We start from the raw sequence: 16,237 nt of genomic DNA, 5'->3' as shown, positions 1-16,237 counted from the left end.
TTACACTCTTCTCAATGCAATGTAAATACACTCCACATGTTACCACACAGTGCCACATACTTATATGCTACATAATTACACTGCAGTCAATGCAACAGACACTCCAAGTACCATTCAATGCCACATAATTACACGCCACATAATTACACTGTACTCAATGCAACATACTCTCCAAATACCACTGAGTGCCACATAATTACATGCCACATAATTACACTGCACTCAATGCAACATACACTCCAAATACCACTCAGTGCCACATAATTACACGCCACACAATTACACTCTACTGAATACAACATAACCTCCCCATAATACCACTCAGTGCCACATAATTGTATGCTACATAATTACACTGCACTCAATGTAACATACACTCCAAATACCACTCACTGCCACATAATTACACACCACATAATTACACCTTACTGAATGCAACACACACTCCACACAATACCACTCAGTGCCACATAATTATATGCTACATAATTACACACCACATACTTACACTCTACTCAATGCAACATAAATGCACTCCACATAATACCACACAGTGCCACATAATTATATGCTACATAATTACACTGCACTCCATGCAACATACACTCCAAATAATACCACACAGTGCCACATAATTACACGCCACATAATTACACTGCACTCAATGCAACATACACTCCAAATACCACTCAGTGCCACATAGTTATATGCAACATACCTACACCGCACTCAATGCAACATACACTCCAAATACCCCTCAGTGCCACATAATTACACTCTACTGAATACAACATAACCTCCCCATAATACCACTTAGTGCCACATAATTACACGTCACATAATTACACTGCACTCAATGCAACATACACTCCAAATAATACTACTCAGTGCCACATAATTACACGCCACATAATTACACTGCATTCAATGAACCATACACTCCAAATACCACTCAGTGCCACATAGTTACATGCAACATAATTACACTGCACTCAATGCAACATGCACTCCAAATACCATTCAGTGCCACATAATTACATGCCACATATTTACACTCTACTCAATGCAACATAAATGCACTCCACATAATACCACACAGTGCCACAAATTTCTATGCTACATAATTACACTGCACTCCATGCAACATACACTCCAAATACCCCTCAGTGCCACATAATTACACGCCACACAATTACACTCTACTGAATACAACATAACCTCCCCATAATACCACTCAGTGCCACATAATTACACGTCACATAATTACACTGCACTCAATGCAACATACACTCCCTATAATACCACTCAGTGCCACATAATTACACATCACATAATTACACTCTTCTCAATGCAATGTAAATACACTCCACATATTACCACACAGTGCCACATACTTATATGCTACATAATTACACTGCACTCAATGCAACAGACACTCCAAGTACCACTCAATGCCACATATTACACGCTACATAATTACACTCTACTGAATGCAACATACAGTCCACACAATACCACTCAGTGCCACATAATTATGTTACATAATTACACTGCACTCAATGCAACATACACTCCAAATACCACTCAGTGCCACATAATTACACACGACATAATTACACTCTACTGAATGCAACATACACTCCACACAATAACACAATACCACTCAGTGCCAAATAATTATATACTACATAATTACACTGCACTCAATGCAACATACACTCCAAATACCACTCAGTGCCCCATAATTACACTCTACTGAATGCAACATACACTCCACACAATACCACTCAGTGCCACATATGTATATGCTACACAATTACACTGCACTTACTGCAAAATGCACTCCAAACCATGACACAGTTTCACTAAGCATAATTTCACATAACACCACAGTTACAGGCCACACATTTCAACTCCACACATTTCCAATACACACTGCATAATTACACATCAAACAACATATTTCAAAACCAAATGACACTGCACTCAATGCAACATACATTGCAAATACCACTCAGTGCCACATAATTACATACCACATAATTACACTCTACTCAATGCAATATAAATACATTCCAGATAATACCACACAGTGCCATATAATAACAAGCCACATACTTACACTCCACTCAATGAAACATAAATGCACTCTACATAATACCACACAGTGCCACATAATTATACGCTACATAATTACACTGCACTCTATGCAACATACACTCCAAATATTACCACTCAGTGCCAAATAATTACATGCCACATAATTACACTCTACTGAATACAACATACACTCCCCATATTACCACTCAGTGCCACATAATTACATGTCACATAATTACACTCTTCTCAATGCAACGTAAATACACTCCACAAAACACCACTCAGTGCCATATATTTACACACCTCATACTTACACTCTACTCAATGCAACATAAATACACTCCACATATTACCAGACAGTGCCACATACTTATATGCTACATAATTAGACTGCACTCATTGCAACAGGCACTCCAAGCACCACTCAGGGTCACATATTACACGCCACATAATTACACTCTGCTGAATGCAACATACACTACACACAATATCACTCTGTGCCACATAATTTTATGTTACATAATTACACTGCACTCAATGCAACTTACACTCCAAATACCACTCAGTGCCACATAATTACACACCACATAATTACACTCTACTGAATGCAACATACACTTCACACAATAACACAATACCACTCAGTGCCACATAATTATATACTACATATTTACACTGCACTCAATGCAACATACACTCCAAATACCACTAAGTGCCCCATAATTACACTCTACTGAATGCAACATACACTCCACACAATACCACTCAGTGCCACATACTTATATGCGACCCAATTACACTGCACTTCATGCAAAATGCACCACAGTTGCAGGCCACACATTTCAACTCCACACATTTCCAATATACACCGCATAATTACACATCAAACAACATATTTCAACACCAAAACTCCACAATCCACAACGTACCTCCAATCCACACCATATAGTGTCAATATCTGAGCACCAAACATCATTCACCACCATCATTTTGCATCAGCACACCACCTAAGCATCACGTCAGTCTGCCCTTGGAATCTGGCATCTGTTGATTCTCCCCTAGTGTCTGTCCGCTGCTCGTGTTCTAAATAAATTACTGTTTTCAAACATCCACTCCCCCATTATTTATGTCCCGCTCCCCCATAACAAAAAAATGATAACAAACAAGCATGACAACAGGCAGGAAGTAGTTTCCAGCAGTGCAAGCACCAAAAAACGAGAAGACAATTTTTATGTTAAAATCTTTTTTTAATCAGGTTTTTCAGTTGCATATAATGTTGCCTTTGTTTGTATAAAGGTAACAAAAATGCTTAACACTTTTTAGTATAAGTTTTCAACATAATGCACAGCAGCCACAATGCTGTACCACATTTCCAAAAGTTCTGGCTAAACACATAAGGTCCCAAAGGCGAGACCTATTGGCTATGCCAATGCTTGTTTACTCTTGTGAATGTTATCTCACGCGTTGTTTAGCCCCTTTACCAAGTGTTTGACTATACCTCTAAGATTTTTAAATTCTTCCCTCTAGTCTTTCCTACCCCCTCTATCTTCTTCCTTCTCCCAAACTTATCCAGGCAACTTCCCAGGCATTTGCTTGATTGCTTAATCCTGATGATGATCCCATAACCTTGTTGGGGATCGAAACGTCGTCAACACGTCTTAAACTCTTAGCTGCAAATTAAGAATTATGTGGAGTATAAGATATCTTTGTTATTTTGACATCTGTTAATTTGTATCTTCACTTAAGAGTCAATGTTAAGTCACCTGTCTGTGGTAAGGAAATCTGCTTATTTCCAAATACCCTGTCGCGTCCTGCTCACAAATTGTTTATGTATTGTCTTGCTCTATATATGTGCTAATACATTTCAAGTACCCTCCATCCAGACATCAATAGACCAAATCTTGATTGAAATATTGTGGCTATCTATATTGATTCTGCTTTGGGAAGGTGGCATTTTCCTTGTGGCTAAGAGGGCACATTGGTCGCTAGTGGTGAGGCCCTCACAGGGAGCATCCCAGGCCTATAGTGGTCAAACTACTCAACTAGAGAGACCGCAACATTGCTTTATGAATAGCAATAGAAAAACAACCACTCGTGTTCGAGGGACACAATATCGACCTGTACCCGGACTTCACAATGGCAATGCAAGAAGCAAGAAAGACGTTCCTTCCATCAAGAAGAAACTGCAACAAGCCATCATCATATATGCAATGCTGTACCCGGAAAAACTACAAATCACTCACCAGGGCAAACAGCAATGTTGCGCATCCCCACAACAAGCAATGGAATTCATAAAAAAGTTATCCAAAAATGCCAGGACGGCGCGAGTCTCGCCATCTGGAAGTGGAGCTGCCTCATCAAAATTTGATATAGATTATACACAGAGGAAGGTGCTGTGCACTCTCTGAATTGAGACCGTCCGAGACGTATTTCGGGTCTGTGTCCCACATGGATTCATAGACTCAAGGTAACTTTGGATTTGATCCAGAATTCCTCTGGAAGCCAGGAAAGAACATTTGTTGGAATTCTTGAATAATCTAAACTTCCTGGGTCTGTACCTCGGCAATAGAGTTCTCAAACTCTAGCAAATTTGATGTTGCTGTAGTGCCACATGCTCTTATCAACTCCATATTATGGTCTGTTTGAAGTACTGGAAGGCTTTTCTGTTGTAAGGCGATCTTTAGATTGATACCTATCCCAATTTGTTGTCCTTGTATGAAGAGAAAATATTCTGTGTAGGAGGAACAGATTTCCTTGGTGTTTCTTTTTTCAAGGAAGATGGCAGAACGCTAGTAACCAAACTAAGCATGAACAACTTATAGAAGGGAAATGTACCATAACTGATCCTTGAACAATTTCAAATGTGTTGCCTGGTAGTCCTACTCTTCTCTACCTGGTGTAGATTAACTTCACCTGAGTGAAATCTTCTTTCCTGCAATTGATAGGCATCTTATTCTAACTTGTTTGCCTTTTATTGTTTTCCTGTGATATTTTTCATTTCTTCAATGAAAGACCTCTCTGAACATCACTCTTCTTTTTCGTTTTTTTGGGCAGCAAACCTGGCCTCCGCAATAGTTCGCAACCCCCTTCTCCTAAAGCACAGGGAGAATTGGCTGGAAAAAAAACAAGAGACCTACAAGTGAGTTATTCTATGTTATGTGAACTTATATACAGCAAAAACTTTAGCTACTGAGATAGAAAGATCTACCTCTCTACAGACAAACTAACATAAGTAATCTATAATTTAGCTGGTCAAGTAAATGAGAAGTAGCATCTAAGGGAATTTTGTGTCTCAGTGGGGCGGGGGTTCTTTTTTCAGTGAATAGTGATAATCTGTGTTATTGAATGGTGTCCTTTGTGGGTGATCTGATTATTCGTACAACAAGAACCCAAACTCACTTACCTTTACTTTTGGGAGAGTCACCCTCCTTTACATCTTTACTGTGCCTACTTATTAATGTGTATAGATTTTCAAGAGGGCTATTCCTAGTGGAAACAAATAATGAGCACTGCAATCTTCTAAATAAATTACCCACCGTAGGTATCCCATTCCCTTTTTGCTCTTTGTGAGCATTTTTCAAAATTTACTCTTAGGCACTTGCCTCAGTGTTAAGCACTCTCCCCAGTGAGCTTTGTGCAATAATAGGCACCTCGACATAGATATATACATGTTAACATATACTGGATAGTCCCGACAGAGGCAAAAACCCCTGTCAGGGTCAGAATGTCCTTTAGGGAAATCTGTCAGTGCTTAAAAGGTTAGTCTGAGGGGTCAGTGTGTAAGATAGTTGTTTCTTTGGGGAGCTGTTTGTGGGTCTGTATTTATGGTATAGTCGGACAGTTTTTGTTGTTTATCTCTAATTAAATACTGCATGCAGAAAATAGAAATAGATTCAGTTTTCCATACCTTGCAAAACATCTGTACAGCCTGTCTTTGCAAGCTTACAACTGCTCTAATGTGTAATATTGGGCCATGTTTACCTTTCAGGTTCAATAAAAGGAGCCACTTTTAATTCGGTTTAGCCATCTCTGTCCTAACCCAGTCTGACCCTGGCCCCTGTTGAGGCCAATCTAATAAGAACATTTTGAAGGACAGCTGTTTCAGTACTGATATTCATATCTGCCAAGCACCACGCAACTGGTGTTACGTTAATGCATTTTGGTGCTGGTGTATGTATCACCACACTAACAAGCATTAGTTATGCATGTTACCGCTCCTCCAACCCCTTGAATGTGCAACAAAGAGCTGCAAATATAATTAAACAAAACCAGTGCTCTTCAGCTTGCTAAATACGCTGCCTCAGGCAATTACCAGGCGAGTCACCATCGCACCTGCACAGGCAACTTCCCCTACAACCAGCAAGCACTCAGATGTGTTAAGGCATGGACAAAGTTTGCGATGGCCCATGGCCCCAGCCTGTCAGGGGGGGCGCTGAAAGAGCAAGCTCTGTTCCGCAAGTTAATTATGCATATTTATATGGGGTCACTAACTATCTAACCACCAGGTAACCTAGTTAGTTACCCCATCTACTATTTTTAATTTCCACACCCAACTCAAGAGAAAGAATAAAGTTGTATATCTGTGTTGCTGTGTGCGAAGTGTTTTTACATGTTGTTGGATTCTGTGTAGATCACTGTTGATCTTTTCTTTCACTGCATATATCTTCACACAATTCCTTTGTGTTTGTCGGACACTTTATTCTTCTTTCTTTCGAGCTTGAAGGCGCCAATGATGATAATAGGGCAATCCTGGTGAGTACCTGCCAGGTTCCCGTCGGTGGTTCGCCCGTGAGGTGCCTTCTCGCTCTCACTCACATTTTTTGTTGTCCATGTCTCACGGTTGACACAAAATTGTATGAGTGTGTTGTCTCACAACTGAATTGAATTATGCTTGGAACGGGCGATTGTTAAATGAGGCGCTATCCAGGGTTATACCGACTACCCCAATAAATTAATGATAGGGGAGTGACTATTTGCAAAATATTGCATACATTGGTATCCCCGCAATAGAAGGATGATGTTATAAGTGCCTATCAAGTCTAGGTCTTGTGTGTATTTGATGGGATAGAGTAAGACTTAGTGTTTACATTTTGGTCTCAATGTTCAGGGTCCACAAGTCCATTCTCAGTTTAATCAAATTAAATGTAAACTGTAATGAAGACCCCATAAGAATTCACAACGAAAAGAGACAATTTTTAAGGTCAGCTATCACAAAGAATTTGTACGAGTCTAAACCTTACAAGTTAGGCCAGTCAGTATATAAATCAAGTCGAGCAGAGACAATCAATGTGTGCAGCACCTCCTGATTGTATTGCGAGTGAAAAGCTTTTAGAAAGTTGGAATTTTCCTGCCCTAGCCATTTAATGCCTGCAGCCTGTCTCTGGGTCACTTGGCTGTGTGGGAGTTGGCAGTTGGACTTTGTGTATTCCACCTAGACAGCCACTCACAATAGAAAGCTTAGGTTGCCTGGATTGGTAATTACTGGCAGGATGGGAGGGAGGAGCTGGGCTCAGCCCTACTTACATTTGAATATCCCCTGTAGTTATACTGGAGCCATGGGAGAAGGTAGGATGCCTGAGGACTGCAAAGGGAGTTTCTAAAAGTGTCTCCCCCACCAGGTCCAGAGGAGGGGTACCAAGAATTAATATTGAAACTCAGACACCATCTCTTCAGTACACTTTGGACCTATGGATACTCTTCCAGGAAGGACTGCCACTCTGCTGGACTGCTGACCTCCTGCCTTCTTGCTTTGCTGAGGAATGGACTTGCATATCCGGAACCCAGAGTGACTCTAAGGGCTAGTTGGCTGTCCTCCTGATCAGAAACCTCAGAGACACACCAGGCTTCAAATAACATTGAACACAACTCCTGGGCTTTGCCATCTGGGTCTTGCCTTCCCAAGTGGTGCCACCTCAGACCTGAACCCTTGGAAGCGGGCCTGAAAGTGCTTCTGCCAAGCCCAGCTGTTGTCCCCATTGGAACAGATATGCAGGCCCACAAAGCCTTGCCTCACAGCTGCCAGCCTGATCGGAACCAAAGCCAAGTAACACAAAGGCCTGCCAGAGCAACAAGATTACCATAGCTGGTGCTTTGAACTTTTCTGGCATTATTTTGACTAAAATATTCAAACTTGTATATCTCAGGTTCCATAAATTGTTTTTTTGTAATTTTTGATCTTGTTTTATTTAGTGGTGTGGGATCCCTTTTTTGTGCTATTTTTCACTTTATTACTGTTTGAAGTGTTGCACAAATACTCTACACATTGCTTCTGAGTTAAGCCTGACTGCTGTGTGCTAAGCTACCAGGGAGTTGAGCACGGGATATTTTGGGGTTGACTTGTACCTCACCATTTAAAAAGTTGTGTTTGCTGTTTGACCAAGGATCACACCCCAGTGAACCAACGACTCAATATTTTATACCACCCAACACCCCCACCTCTGCCCAGTCCTTTCACTTTCACTTTCACACACACACTTTCTTTTTATGTCTTGGTTACTTGTGATTGTTCATTGAATAGGAAAATGTGACACAAATGGCAGACATTTTGCTAAGCCTATCAGGCAGGTTTCTTCAACTCTTCTCCAGACTGAAATATTTATTGTCACTTTTCTCCTGTCTTTTCTCGATCCTTCAACCTCTGCTAGGTGGAGAGTGTACCACAAAGACTTCCCAAGATGCATTGATGTGGATAACATCAAGGAACTAGACTCGAATGATAAATACTCCTTTATCAAATCACTGAATTTTGGCTACAAGCAGAAAATGTTGTAAGTACTGAGTGTCATTTGTTCTTTAATCTGTTTATTGATTCAGAAAGATTACATAAACATATTACAGAGTTGACATTTCAATAAAAATATTAACCAGACATACATCATTATTGCATAAGAAAGAACGAATGTTGGTTAATCAAGTGATAAAACCACAAACAAATGCGTGCCCCTGACTTGGGGAATGTCCCTTGGTCATTGCTCTGTCCCCAACAGGGGTTGCATTGGTGTCACAATAAAGTTCAATCCATAGATTCAATTCCTATTTTCAATGGTTCTTTATTTTGTTTCAAAATCTTTGAGTTGTAATTCACTCATAGATCCACTTACACCATTCCCAAACACATCTAATTAATTCATCCCAATGCATTTCGGATATAAACTAGCCTTCGTCAGGGAACATTATTCTGAAAACCAAAAGTATGCTTTAATACACAAGGTACTGCATAATTTGTAGGTACCAAATAAAAACTAGTAACAACGTTTTATCAACACAAAGTGACTGCTCTTCTGAGACGTGGTGAGATTCATAAGTGAAAACGGAAAGCGGGATGTATTAGATCAGGCTAAATTAAGATGTGCACAAAAAGACAGACAGGATCTGTTGATAAAAACACCCAAAAAGGAGAACCACCGAGTAGTAATTGTTTCACACACATCATCAAAAGCACTGGTCTATTCTGACTCACATGTTGATTTGTGAGCTGGATCTTGTGTTTCTACACCCTCTGTGGTGGTTGAGTGGTCAGAGTCTGGGTGTAATTCAATATAGAAATCCTTTAGTATGGTTTGCCAGTTAGCAACAATTGGGATCTTTATGCAGCGCGTTGCATTCAGCATGATCCAAACTAACAGCGATCTCCTCCCCGCTAACGTAAGGGAAGGTTCTGGCGACTTCCATCGCCTGTTAATTAAACGCTTGGCCATCAGTAGCCCTGGATCAATAAAGTGAGAAGTGGTCCTCTGCCCCTTGCTCCTGAGGAATATGCCCAGGATACCCATCTCCTATTTGTGTGTTACAGTTTGTCCTGTACATGCCAATAATTGGGTTGTTACATGCTGCCGATAAAGGTGAGGGATGGCATGTGCACAGCAAATTAAGAAGATTGGCGTCCATAAATGACATCGGAGACAGTTGAAATGAAATATCTGTTTATTTTTGCTGGGGATCAGAAATATGTATTATTGGATGAGGCAGAAGCAAGCATTTCAAGGGATGTGGATCGGGCTTTCCAATATGGCAGCCCAATCTCGATCCGTGCACGGGCAGTTCAGGTCAGTGTCCCAATGACACCTCAGGGACATGAGTGGTTGCACCTTGTGGTGATGCAGGGAGTCTGCAAACTATTTTGTGAGGTGCCTTACAGTCGACTTAACTTCCGGGTATTGGACAGTAAGGTGTATTGGGGGTTCCTTTGACATGTCTCTCCATGTACCTCCCAGTGCTTTTATCAATTAATTGTATAAAAGGAACTGACACAGTGGTAGTCCATCTTCCTCTACTAATGTGTCATATGGTGCTAAGGCACCCTTTCTGTAAAGGTCCCCTAGGGTGTGTAGGCCTGCTCCAGCCAAGGTGAACGTTCTGTGTGCGAGTTGGCAGAACATCCCTAGGCATGCCCAGCAGGTGTAGCGCAGGTGCATATAGAACGATGGATCGTGTGAGGTATAGACTCTGACAAAAATGTCTATATGCAACCCCAAGGAACAAGGAGTCTGGCAGTTTCCCACACATGCAGGGGTGAAAAAGTCGAAGAATCAACAAAAGGGACCAGGCCGTTGATAGCGCAGCAGTGTCTTGAAGTTGCATCCCTTCCGCCCATTTGGCCAGCCATTGAAGTTTTGAAACAATGTAATACTACTTCAGTACATTTTAGAAAGTGCCACCCTGCAACGGAACCCACTCCAAGTGAATTCTCTCATGACACTCTTAAAAGAACGAAAGAAGGGAGGTGGGATATGTGATTGCAGGTTAGTGAAAAAAGTAGTCGGGATAGAACCACCATTTTAAGCTGAGCTATGACCCATTACAGACAGCGGGAGGGCACGCCAAAACAACATCTGGGATCTAATAGCAGTTGTTGCCATCACCAGATTTCCCTCCTACAGGTCCGCTGACTGATGGCACACCCTGATTCCCAAGTACCGGTAAACAGTGGGGTGTCACTCCACACGAACCCCAATAAGGATAAAGGTGGGATCAGGATATGAAGGGGTAAATGGGAACAAGTAGGACTTGACTCAATTAACCTTCAAGCCAGAAAGGGCAGCAAAATCATTTAGAGTCTGTGCCAGAGCGTCATTAGCCACCCCCATCTCGAATGTAAAGGAGCAAGTCCGTAGCATATAGTGAGTTCCGTCCTCCAGCCGGACGCCCCACTCCACACCGCTCGCTTCTATAGCCATGGCAAATGGCTCAATGGCTAAGGAAAACAACAAAGGGGACAGCAGGCAGCCCTGACAGGTGCCCTTGGTTATCGAGACACGGTCCGAAAAATAGGAGCTTTTCTTAACTCTGGCCAATGGTGAGGTGTATTGCAGCTTGACCAGGTGGAGAAAGTGTGCCCCGACTCTGTAACATGTACATACAAATTAGGGGTTTTGCCCAAATCACCCTCCTATACCTGAGAAAAAAACATCAAAGATGTATATCCAAAGAAAGAAGGTATAGAGGGACCAATCCAACATTTATTTTCATTCAGATTAAAGTTAATTACCCTGATGATCCCAATTGTTATTTACAAAATACTATATTCCAAAAATTAAACTTATATATGTGTCGTATGACGCGGCAGAGCACTATTAAATCAAAACAACAATACATATATATATACCTCATATGTACAGGACATAGACAATCACTACAAATCACATTTGAATCACATTCATGTATATGATACACTACATATATACAATATATACAACATATACAACATATACAAAGCATACAGAGAAAGTATACAGAAAAAGTAATACCCTTACTGAGAACAAAACAATCAGAATGTACACTCCTTATTCGGAGCAGTACACTCTAAGGTTATCCCTATTGCGCCAGAGGGGTAACTCCTCTAAACAAATTATTTTCTAGGCGCTTTCCTTTTTCAAAACAACTCAAAATAATGGGACTCCTCGTGAAAATGTCGACGCAGGCGCGGTCGCGCTTCAGCCAATGATTCCTTTCAGCTTCATCAGGACAAGGGTCTAAATATCTCTAAAATGATAATAACATACACTTAAATCTTTATATAAATCTACCATGATTGCACTATCCCCTCAGTGACCATGGAGTGACCATGCAGTGCCAGAAAGGTCAAGTGATTAAAGAAACGTGGGGACTGTAACATGGCACAGTATCAAACAGGAACTTGCACTTAAGTGTTTCAAAGGCCTTCTCGAGGTCAAAGAACAGTCACCCCCCAGTGAGGCCAGTGCTGCATGGAGTATTTAGAGGCCTGGAAGATACACTGTAAATTGAACGATGTGTTGCAGGCTAACACAAACCTATTCTATTTAGTGTGAACCAGGAACAGAACTAAGTGTGCCAGTCAGTGTGCTAGCACTCTGGCCAAGACTTATAATCAGTGTTAAGCAGCGTCAGTGGTCTCTGTCCAGTTTGGGTAGGGAAATGAGCAGGGTCTCGCTCAGGGATCTCAGAAGGGAGGAGGCCGATTGAATACTTCATAGAGGGCAAGTAGTTGGGGGGCAATCACAGGGGAATAGGCTGTGTAATGTTTGGCTGCAAAGCCATCCGTGCCTGTGGACTTGTCCATGGCTAGGGCTCTAATAGCTTCACAGATTTCTAAGAGTGTGATATGCTCATCTAGTTCCATGCTCTGCTCAGGTGTGATGGTAGACAGGTGGATTTGGGAGTAGAAGTCCTCAAGAGGATCTGGGCTGATGTTAGCGACTGACTTGTATCGTAGGGTGTAATGTTTTGTCAGTTCCTCATGTACTTCATGTTGAGTGTGTAGAATGTGCCCAGCTGTGGAGTGTAAAGAAAAGTTAGGATACCGAGGTCAATCCTGGTGTACCAGCCACGCTAGGAGGCGTCCGGCCTGGTCTACCATTGCATGAGTGTGGGTTGAGTGCACAGCGTAGTTCAAGCACTACAGTCTTTCATACAGTAAAGTGTGTTTGCAGCGCACCTCTGCCAGATGACTGGCCTAGGCGAAGTCAGTCACTGAGCCTGTCTCCTGTATCAAGAGTGTGCACTCAATGCGTGTTATGTCACCATCCAGCTGTTTGTGAATATTCTAATTCATTCCCAAGCAATGCCCTCTAATAGGCACTTTAAAGGCATCCCATTGAAACCATTTGTCAGTGGCAGTGTTGTTAGTAATCTCGATATAGTCAGCTGTACAGCACCCAAGGATGCATGAAATGGCGAATCTTCTAGCACTGTGAGTTGTAGACGCCATGTGGATATTGTATACTGTTATTGTCCCATGCTAGTTGAAAGAATTGAGGGTTATGATCGGAATGTGTACACCACAGGTAATCTGTTTGCTGTACCAAGAGTAGACAGGCCAAACATGCAAGCTGTGTGGTGATGAGTAGAAGAAGTATATATTGGAGTGGTAAGATTGCGGGAGCCCCAGATATCTACGAGCTACCAGTGAAGAAGCCAGTCGCTGAGCATCTGGGCATTGGATGTGGCTAACGTGCAAGGTAGGGGAGGTAAGGGCCATGTCCGGTACAAAGTTGAAATCCCCCCTAGGAGCCAAGGAGCCCCACTCCAAAGGAACAATTTTCCTGTCAATGTGCGCAGGAATGATGTTTGATCTGTGTTAGGGCCATATTTTGCCCCCAGCAGCAGGCAATGGCCATCAAGTTGGTTCTAAATCAACACATATCAACTTTCAGCATCTGCCTCATCCTCTTCCGCTATGAAAGGGACTCCTGGTCTCACCCAGATCAGTAGGCTCCGGTATAAGAGGAATAGTCAATGGTGAACACTTGTCTACACCACCGCCTCTGGAGCTTGTGGGCTTCAGTCTGTGTCAGGTGAGTCTCCTGTAATAGCGCAATGTTTGCTGATCTGCATTTAAGGTAATAGTATATGGCATATTAGCGCGAGGGTCTGTGCGTACCCCTCACATTCCAGGTAATAATGTTTTTTTTTTTTTTTTTTGGGTTCAACTCTGCTTTATTGTGTATTTGGAGATATGTCACACAGCTTGTCGTGCCCACAACCCGGAGGCCGGCAGCAATAAAAAAACAGAAGCGTACACAGCCTTGTTGCCGGCATCCCGGAGGCCCGGCGGCATTGCGTAGAAGGAGGAAGTGGGGGTGCTTCTCCGATGTGGCACAGTAAAAGAGGATGAACAGCAGCAGAACAGTGTTTTCTAATGGAGACAAAAAGAACGTCCTTCCCTCTCAGTTTTTTGGGGTGTAATAAAACAACGTAACAACATTACCCAACAGTGCAATGACCATGAGGCAAGTCATGCATCTTGGTCAGTTAAGGATCAGTGTATAGGTGTGGCATGCTATGTGAGTGGAGGCGCGTTTAGGAGTGTGTGCAGGGCACAATCAATCCAGCGAGAGGGTCTCTAGTAGCCAGAGGTTAGGTCGGGCGTGGGGCCCCAGAGAGTCAACCAGCAGTGGGTGTCACGACATATTGCCAGCAGGGCATGAAGGAGTCTGCGTGAGAGTATGGGGGAGTGGTGGTAAGACAAGGGAGCAAGGCCACGGTGCAGGCGGAGCATGGAGTCAGGAGGCGGGGGGAGGCTGACAAGTGTGCAGTGGCCGAGTCCAGGGGGGGGGCCCTACTTGGATAATGCAAGGAGGGGGGCACGCGCATAGAAGCAGGGTTCCCAGCCAGGGTCAAGAATGGAGTAGTGCGCTAATCTATTGTGGGTTGATCGCCTGCTATGGTCGCATCGTCTGAGCGTGTGAGGAGATATCGCAGCAATGGGTCCCAAATGTCGCCGGGGCGACTCGAGATGGGCAGCAGTTCAGCAAATGTCGTATGCTGATCTTGGCAGTATGTTAGGTCGCCCAGCCAATCCTTAAATTTGGGCGCCCTGCCCCGTCCCCACTGGCACGCCACGCGCCTCTTGGCCAGCAGGAGCGCAGTGTCAACAAATTTCCGGCAGGATCTAGGAAAACGGACAGTGTCCCCGAGTAGGGCCACCAATGGGTCGGAAGGCATTGGTTCTTCAACCATCTCCGCAAGAGCATCCAGCACTTGGCGCCAGAAGTCCGCCACCTGAGGGCACGTCCACGCCAAATGGAGAAAGTCGGCACCAGGGACATGGCAACGTTCACAGCGGTCATCATCCGCCAGGCCAAAGCGCCGTTTCCTCACCGGCGTGTAGTATACACGCTGCAGGTATTTATAATGAATGATCTTTAATCTGCTGCTGGCAGAAATGCGAGAGGTGAGCGCGCAGCAGCGACCCCACTGCTCATCTGATATGTCGAGACCGAGTTCAGCAGACCAGCGCAACCGCGCATTGGACTCTGACACCGGGACAGCTCCCCTGATCTGGCGATAAAGGCCGGAAACCAGGTGGGCCCCATCTTGTGAGCTTAATAAAAAGTACAGCGGAGGTGTGGTGTCGGGCTCGCTGGGAAAGTCTGGTAGGATGTCTCTCATCCCCGCCCGTAGTTGCACATAGTAGAAGAGGTCGAGGGGAGTGTGGTCGTGTGCAGCAAAGAACAGGTCTGCCGACTTGAAGGTGCCATTGGAGAAGAGGTCCCCCCAGCAAGAGACTCGCAGCTTTGCACAGAGGTTGCGAAAGCCCACTTCCCCCAAAAGGGTAAGATCAGGGTGATGCGTGAGCGGTAGCTTGGGCGAGTAGAGAAAGTCACATACCAAGCTCTTGGTGATGCGGCGCCATGCGTCTAATGTGCAGGAGACCGACGTATTCGGTGTAGTAATGGCAGATTCAGGACAGTGAAGCAAACCATTAAGCGGGAGGGGATGTACGATCCAGTCCTCCACTGCTACATGCGGCATAAAGGGAGTAGGGGCCATCCAGTGGTAAGCGAAATGCGCTTGCGCACACTGATAGTAGGCCTCGAAATCAGGGACATCGAAACCACCCTTCTCATAGGGGAGGGTAATGGTAGACCACTTAAGTCGGGGATTCTTGCCTCCCCAAAAGAGCCGTCGCGACTCCGACCGCAAGGTTCGGAAAAAATGAGCGCCAGGGAAGTACGGTACATTGACAAAGAGATAAAGGAAGCGGGGGAGTATCACCATTTTTATGAGCGACGCTCTCCCGGCCATGGATAGCGGCAGGGTGATCCAGCGGTCCACTGAAGCAATCAGTTTGGTTATCGCTACACCGTAGTTGGATCGCAGCGTCTCGTCTCTGTCTCTTGAAACGCAGATCCCAAGATAGCGGATATCAGACCGA

General features: G+C 43.6%; 1 pseudogene; it reads left to right on the top strand.

Annotated features, from left to right (window-relative positions):
- Nucleotides 1-16,237, top strand: part of LOC144797975 (polyunsaturated fatty acid lipoxygenase ALOX15B-like) — a 175,930-nt pseudogene that overhangs the window by 41,638 nt on the left and 118,055 nt on the right.

This window comes from Lissotriton helveticus, chromosome 12 (assembly GCF_964261635.1).
Source record: "Lissotriton helveticus chromosome 12, aLisHel1.1, whole genome shotgun sequence".
Classification (NCBI taxonomy): domain Eukaryota; kingdom Metazoa; phylum Chordata; class Amphibia; order Caudata; family Salamandridae; genus Lissotriton; species Lissotriton helveticus.
This window is presented reverse-complemented; position numbering and strand designations above follow the sequence as displayed.